Source organism: Pongo abelii, chromosome 3, assembly GCF_028885655.2.
Source record: "Pongo abelii isolate AG06213 chromosome 3, NHGRI_mPonAbe1-v2.0_pri, whole genome shotgun sequence".
NCBI lineage: Eukaryota > Metazoa > Chordata > Mammalia > Primates > Hominidae > Pongo > Pongo abelii.
This window is the reverse complement of record NC_071988.2, coordinates 117,313,463-117,322,096: the sequence shown is the minus strand read 5'-3', so window position 1 is coordinate 117,322,096 and position 8,634 is coordinate 117,313,463. Positions and strand designations below refer to the sequence as shown.

Here is an 8,634-nt window from a genome sequence, read left to right as displayed (position 1 = left end):
AATAAGCAGAAGCAAAAAAAACAACAATAAAAATTTTAAAAATCTAAGCAAGAACAAATCTTGAGGGTTGAGGACTGATACCAGAATGGCTACAATATATAATATTTTCAACTTTAAAAAAAGAAACATGCAAAGAAAAAGGAAAGCATGACACATTTACAGCCAACAGAAAATGTCCCTGAGGAGTCCCAGATTTTTATCTTTGAAGACAATGTCTTAAGTTATTGTAGATAAGTTCAAGGAATTAACAAGACCATGTGTAAAGCACTCAAGAAATGTAAAGACAATAATGCCTTACAAAATAAAAAAATCAGTAATCACACTTATACTAACATTGGAATGATACAGAGAAGAGTAGCATCACTCCTGCAAAAGGATGCAACACAAATTTGTGAAGCATTCCATATTTTTCAAAAAATGTATTTTTAAAAATAAAAATAGAAATTATATATAAGAACTAAATAAAAATGTTTACATCTCACCAAAAAGATAATATCAATAAAGTATATCAAATTTATATTTGCTTTAAAAATGCAAATACAAATTGTGAACTTAAAAAGACAAAAATATGAGTGTCTCAACACTAGATTTGTGCTGGCAGAAGAGTGAATTAACAAACTTGAAGATAGATCAATAGAGATAATCCAATCTTATAAGCAGTATGGGAAATGAAAAAAAATGAGCAGAACCTCAGAGAATTATGGGACACCATTAAGTATATCAAAATAGAAGTCTCAGAGGAGATGAGAGAGACACATTGGCAAAAAGACTGGGAAATTCCAAAATTTATAACATATTAATCTACACATCCAAGATCAATAAACACATAGAACAGATTAAAAGGCCCACAGCTAGAATGGTCAGAGTCAAATGATGTAATTCAAAGACTTTTTTTTTTTTTCTTGAAAACATCAAGAGAAAATTTACATCAATTACCTGGAATCTTCAATAAGATTAACAGCTGACTTCTCATGCAAAACTATGGATGTCAGAAGACAGTGGGTAGCATGTCCAAAGTGTTGAAATAAAAATACTGTTCATTGAGAATTCAGCTAAACTCGCCTTCATAAATGAATATAAAATGAAGACATTCCCAGGATTTTTAAAAAGAGGAATGGAGATTCTTTGTTGCTAGAAGATCTGCTCTACCGAGAAGGTTTTAAATAAGAGTCATTCAGGCTAGACACTTGAAACCACGTGAATTAATAAAGAGCACCAGTAAAGGATACTACACAAGTAAATATAAAACACAGTATAAAAATATTTGTTTATCACAGTATTAGTTTGTTCTCACATTGCTATAAAGAATTACTTGCCACTGGGTAATTTATAAAGAAAAGTGGTTTAATTGGCTCACAGTTCCACAGGCTGTATATGGCTGGAGAGGCCTTAGGAAACTTACAATCATGGCAGAAGGTGAAGAGGAAGCAGGTACATCATACATGGCTGGAGCAGGAGGAAGAGAGAGTGAAGGGGAGGTGCTCTACCCTTTTAAATAACCAGATCTCGTGAGAACTCTATCATGGGGCAGCACTAGGGGGATGGTGCTAAACCATTAGAAACCACTCCCATGATACAATCACCTACCATCAGGCCCCACCTCCAACAGTGGGAATTAGAATTCATCATGAGATTTAGGTGGTGACACAGAGCCAAATTATATCAATAACCCTTTCCTTATCCTATCTGTTTTATAAAAATAATTGCATAAGCAATAATTATAAAACACCATTGATAGATTTATAATGTATAAAGACAGTTTGTAGGACAATCACAGTTTAAAGAAGGAGAGAGAAATAAGAGCATATTAGAGCAAAGATTTGTATACCTTTGACATTTAGTAGTAACTTGAACTGGATTGTTTAAAGTTATGAGCTAACTGTAATCACCAGGAAAATCACTAAGATGATAACTCAAAAAATATAGGAAATAATAAAGCAGTGAAAATAGTACACTAGGAAGTATCTGTTTAACATCAAACAGGCAGTAATTGAGAAATGGACAAAAAAGACATAAGGCATATATAGAATACAAATAGCAAACTGCCAGATGTAAATTCTATAATTTTTACTTTATAAATAATTACATTAAATATAAATTGTTTAAACATTCTGCTCAAAAGGCAAAGATTGGCAGAGTGGACAAAAATGTGTCATCCAACTATAAAGCAGTCTGCAAGAGACACACTTTAGATTCAAAGACAGAAATAGGTTGAAAGTAAAAGAATTGAAAGATATGTCATGCAAACAGTACCAAACTACAGCTGCACTGGATATATTAATATCTAATATAAATAGACTTTAAGACAAAATGTGTTACTAAAGACAAAAAGTCATATTCTATAATAAGATCAATTCATCAAGGAGAAACAGCAATTGTAAGTATATATGTACCTAGCAACATGGTCCTAAAATATATGAAGCAAACACTGACAGAATAGATGGGGGAACAGGCAATTAAACAATAATAATTAGACTCCAGTAACCCACTTTCAATCATGGATATACCAACTAGGCAGAAGATAAGCAAAAAAAAAAAAAAAAAGACATTAACAACACTGTAAACTAACTAGACCTAAAAGACCTCTACAGAACACTCAGTCCAACAACTGTACAATACACATTCTTCTGAAGCACACATGGAACATCATCCAGGACACATCATATTCTAGTCATAAAACAACATTCCTAAAGAGAATGAGGCAATGAAAGCAAAAGAGAAATTAGAAAATATTTTGAAATGAATAAAAACAAAAACACAACATACCAAAATGTATAGAATCCAACTAAAACAGTGCTTAGAGGAAAACTTGTAAATGCTTACAGGGTAAAAGAAAAAAAATCAATATCCTAACTTTCCACTTCAAGAAATGAGAAAAGAAGAGTAAACTAAATCAAAAACAGGAAAAAGGAGGAGATAACAAATATTATAGCAGAAACGTTGATAATCAGTAGAGAAAGCCAATGAAACCAGAAGTTTTTCCCAGAAAAGATCAACAAAAATGACACATCTTTAGCTAGTTGACCAAGGAAATGAAGAAAGAAGACTTAAATTATAATCAGGAATGAAAAAAGGGACATTAATACTAGATTTGTAGAAATAATTATAAGGAAATATTACATGGCAAATACAAGATAAGTTAGATAAAAATGCACAAAATTCTAGAAATAATAAACTAATTAGACTAACACAAGAGGAAATAGAAAATCTGAATAGACCTATAAAAAATAAGAGATTGAATTAGAAAATTTTGTAATCTATGAAGTAAGGCCCTGGCCCAAAAGGCTTCTCTGATTAATCTTATGAAACTGTTAAAAAGATAATACCAGCCCTTCACAAGTTCTTACAAAAATTAGCAGAGGACAGAACATTAAGTTCAGTATTACCCTGATGGAAAACAAAACCAAAAATACAAGCAGGGACATCACAAGAAAACTTCAGACTGATATCCCTTGTAAATATAAATGCAAACGCTCAACAAAATATCAGCAAACAAAACCAACAAGATGATAAAAATAATTATACACCATGACCAAGTGTAATTTATCCCAGGAATGCAGCAGTGTTGGATTAACATCTGAAAAATCAATCAATATACTGCAACATATTTTAGACTAAAAGACAAAAATGCTCATATCAATAGATTTAATTGCAACATACGGCAAAATCTAATATTCTTTAATGATAAAAATATTCACTCAGTATGAATACATAAAAAGCCCCTCCAGTTTATAAAGAGAATACATGAAACTGCACAGGTGACGTTGTTCTTAATGGAGAAAAACTGGGTGTTTTTTCTCTAAGATCATAAACAAAAAAAGGGTGTTCACTCTTGCCATATTTATTCAACTTTGTACTGGAGGTTTTAGGTGGTACAATTAGGAAAAAATACAAAGACAAAAAGCAAAACTCTATTTGCATATTACATGATCATATATATATATAGAAAAAATTCTAAGGAATTCACTGAAAACTGTAAAACTAAAATGAATTCAGCAATGTGGCAGGACATAAGATTAATATGCAAAAATTAATTGTATCTCTATACAGCAGCAATAAAAAATACAAGAATGAAATTAAGAAAGCAATTTCATCTACAAGGCATCAAAAATAAAGTGACAAAATAATACATTTAACAAAAACAAAATGTACACTGATAACTACAAAATATTATTTTAAAAATAAAAGATATAAATGGAAAGACAACACACATTAATGGATTAGAAGACTTAATGTTGTTTATATGAAAATACTTTCCAAATTGATCTACAGATTAAATGCAACCCATATTAAACTCCGAGTTGCCATTATATTGTTCCCAGAAAGTGATAGGCTGGTTTTGGAATAGAAGTGGAAATTTCCTTGCATGGAAATGCAGGGATCCCAAAGACAGCCAAAATTATCTTTAGAAAAACAGAATAAAATTGGAGAGCTTATACTTCTCAATTTAAAAACTTAAATATCAGTTATCAAGCTACAGTTATCAAAGCAGTGTGGTATTGGCATGAGGATAAGCACATAGAACAGAAATGAGAGTTCAGAAATGAATCCTCACGTTTTTGATCAATTGATTTTCAACAAGACAATTCAGTGGGGAAGAATTTTCATTTCAACAAATGATTCTGTGTCAACCGGATACCCATATTGCAATATAACGGGTTTGGCCCCTATCTTATAAACAAAAATTAAATCTAACTTGGTGATAGATGTAAATGTAAGCTAAAATTATAGAACTGCTAGAAAAAAAATAAAGTTAAATTGTTCTGACCTTAGCTTAGATAAAGCATTCTTGGATATGGCACCCAATGCACAAGTGACAAAAGATAAATCAGCCCTGATCAAATTTAAAACTTGTATGCTTCAAGGGGAAGCATTAAGAAAGTGAGAAAATGCACAGAATGGAAGAAATTATTTGCAGATCATATATCTGACAAGGGACCCATATCCAGAATACATAAGAACTTTGATAACTCAATAATGAAAGATAGATAACCCAACTGAAAAATGAGAAAAATATTTGAACACACACTTCCCTAAAGAAGATATACAAATATACAGATATACTATTACACATGAAAAGATCCCCAACATTCCCAGAGATTCAAATGAAAACCACAGTGAGATACCATTTTATGTCCACTATGATGGCTATAATTACAGAGATGGAAAATAATGAGTGTTGATAAGAATTTAGAGAAATAAAACTTTCATACACTGCTGATGAGATTGTAAAATGTTCTATTTTAGAAAACAATGGGAAAGTTCCTCACAATATTAACCAATGAGTTACAATGTAACATTGCAATTCCACTGTCAGGCATATACCCAAGAGAAATGAAAACGTATGTTCACATAAAAACCAGTGCACAAAAGAGGGAATAACATAAATATCAAGGAATAGATTTTAAAAATACAGTGCATCCATACAATGGAATATTATTCAACAATAAAAAGGAATGAAATACTGATGCAGGCTACAGCATGGATGAGCCTTGAAAATATAATCATACTTGAAAGAATCCAGTCACAAAAGACCACTTATTGTATGATTCTATTTACACGAACTGTCCAGAATAAGCAAATCTTTGGATAAGGAGGGTAGATTTGTTGTTTTCTGAGCTGGTGGTTGGAGGAGGGAATGGGAAAGGGGAGTGGCTTTAATAAGTTGGCAATTTGGTTTGGCATGAAGAAAATATTCTAAAATTAAATTTTATTGATAGTTGTGCAACTCCATGAATGTATGAAAAACCAGAGCTATACACTTTAAATTGGCTACTTTTATTATGTATGAATTATATCTCAGTGTTTGAAAAAATAACCACCAGCATCCCCTCCAAAAAATGGAAGAAAAATACAATACAAAAAGTCAGAGGAATAATTTGTAAATCCTCAATATGTTTTTTGTAACGGAATGAATGAATAATAAACTATAATAATAAACTCTGTTTCAGCATAAAAGATCCTATAGTTTCCTCTTAGTCTAATTCATCAATGTCACTTAAAGTATTTATAGGGAAAAATAGACAGAAAGCATGTCACTAAGAGTGTCAATTACAGTAAGGATTTGACCTCAGGAGAAAGTTTATTTGCTGTTTGGTATTTTTAGAAAAGTATTTCATGCAAGAAAATTCTGATTGATTTGGTGTATTGCATGTTGATAAAATGCTGAATGGTGAAGTTTTCATACCCATGGCTCTTTCTTTTCAAAAATAAATAGACCAAAATTTCCATTTCCATCATCCTTGTGATGGGAGGGAGCCCTCTGACAATTTGATTGAGTTCAGGACCGTAAAGGACAAAGGAAAGAAACCCTGAAAACTGAAAGCCTTTTAGCTTCTGAGAATCATTTTCTATTTAAGTTCAGTATTGAGTCTAGAAATTGTGATAAGCCACCAGTGATCCATTCAGAATGGGTGGGCATTGGCCTTAGTATGCATAGATGATTTCCAGTTCAATTTCATTTCCAGGCCACATTAGAATTCTACAAATCTAGCCTGGAAAAAATCTATCAGCTTTTGTAGTGTTTCCAGAAGACTTTTCAAAGAACAGTAAGGTCAAGTTGAAAGTAGCCTTACAGTGAGAAATACAAACAGGACAAATAGGAGGGTGTGTAGATATAATCTGAGTATAAAATCAACTGATTTGTATTCCCTGATTATCTCATTTGCTCTCTCACCTCACTTTTGCATCAACTTTTGAACTAAGTCTGTAAGTTCTTCTTCAAATAAAAGATTAATACATTTCATTTTCATTATCCTAAAGGACCCTAAATCTTTTCTCCAACCTTGTACTGATAATATACACCTGGGGTTCATTCATCATGTTACTTGATACATTATGAAGATAAGTAGGTTACAGACTTTCTATAGAAATCAATTATATATGCAGATCATTTCTGTAGTGGTGCACAATAAGATAAGACATGCTTCTAATCCACAGTGGAACCATGTGCAAAAGGGAAAACTGTTTATGGTCACCAGAAGTGCCCCCATCTATTAATAATGATGAAAATAATAGCCAACAATTGGGCATTTACTGTACGTCACAGCTTCTCTTAAGCTCTTTAAGTAGGAATTAATACAATAACTTTAGGAACTAGGATGACACATTAGGAAGCTGAGACATATAGGGTTTCAGTAAGTTGTTCAGGTTACTCAGTAGGTTTTGAAAGCAAGATTCCAATTGGAGGTGTTGGTCTTGAGAGCTTAAGTTCTAAACCACTCTATCTAGCCCTATATATTGGGAGCAGATAGTGTCAATTTCAATAAAGGTAATCTATTTTTAGATAATGTTAATCTGTTTATAAAAACCTATCAGTTGCAAACAGCTAAAGGTCATCCTATGCTATTTGCATTTTTATACAGGATCACAGAGTGAGATATATATGATATATATATTACATATATATGTGAGATCTATATATAAAAGATACATATTTTGTGATGTATTTGACATACGAATATATGTCAAATATATTTGAGATATATGTATATATTATATATATTTATGTTTATATATGATATAAATAGATCATATAGATATATATCATATATAAATATATATCATATAGATATATATCATATATAAATATATATCATATAGATATATATCATATATAAATATATATCATATAGATATATATCATATATAAATATATATCATATAGATATATATCATATATAAATATATATCATATAGATATATATCATATATAAATATATCATATAGATATATCATATATAAATATATAACATTTATATATATTTATATCATAAATATATATATTTATATATGATATATATATGATCTCATATATGAGATGAGATCTATATATAAGAGATCTATATATAAAAGATTCGGCCGCATGCAGTGGCTCACGCCTGTAATCCCGCACTTTGGGAGGCTGAGGCTGGTGGATCACGAGGTCAGGAGATCGAGACCATCCTGGCTAACACGGTGAAACCCCGTCTCTACTTAAAACACAAAAAAATTAGCCGGGCATGGTGGCAGGTGCCTGTAGTCCCAGCTACTTGGGAGGCTGAGGCAGGAGAATGGTGTGAACCGAGGAGGCGGAGCTTGCAGTGAGCTGAGATCCTGCCACTGCACTCCAGCCTGGGTGACAGAGCAAGACCCCATCTCAAAAAAAAAAAAAATTTAAAAAAAGATTCATATTTTGTTTTTGACATAAATAAATGTAATATTTGTCATGTATTCATATATATTTGTCAAATATATATATTTGACATATATTCGTATATATTTGACTATAAATCTGATTTGGGTAACTTCATTACTTAGTAGAAACAAATAAAAAAGTAACCTATAGTGTTTAAAGTACTTAACGGAGAGTAAAAAAGTTTAACTTTTATGTATGCATCCCTGGACTTTATATTCCCCATCTATAAATGAGAGAGATTGACTTCAAATATCCCTAGAATACAATGGCCCTAAAATTGTTTTTATAATCTACTCAGTTACCTACATGCATTTCCTGTGCCTATTTTTATAACGTTTTTATAAGAGTTTTTTTGTTACATATTTATAGTAGTACATAATATATTAAAAAGTATCATTAATTATGTATGGTATATGTTAAATATATGTATTTCCCATCTTATTGTTAATATTTATTTT

General features: G+C 31.2%; 1 pseudogene; it reads left to right on the top strand.

Annotated features, from left to right (window-relative positions):
* Window positions 1–313: 313 nt before the first annotated feature.
* On the top strand, window positions 314–411 carry LOC112133205 (U6 spliceosomal RNA; annotated as a pseudogene).
* The last annotated feature ends 8,223 nt before the right edge of the window (window positions 412–8,634 follow it).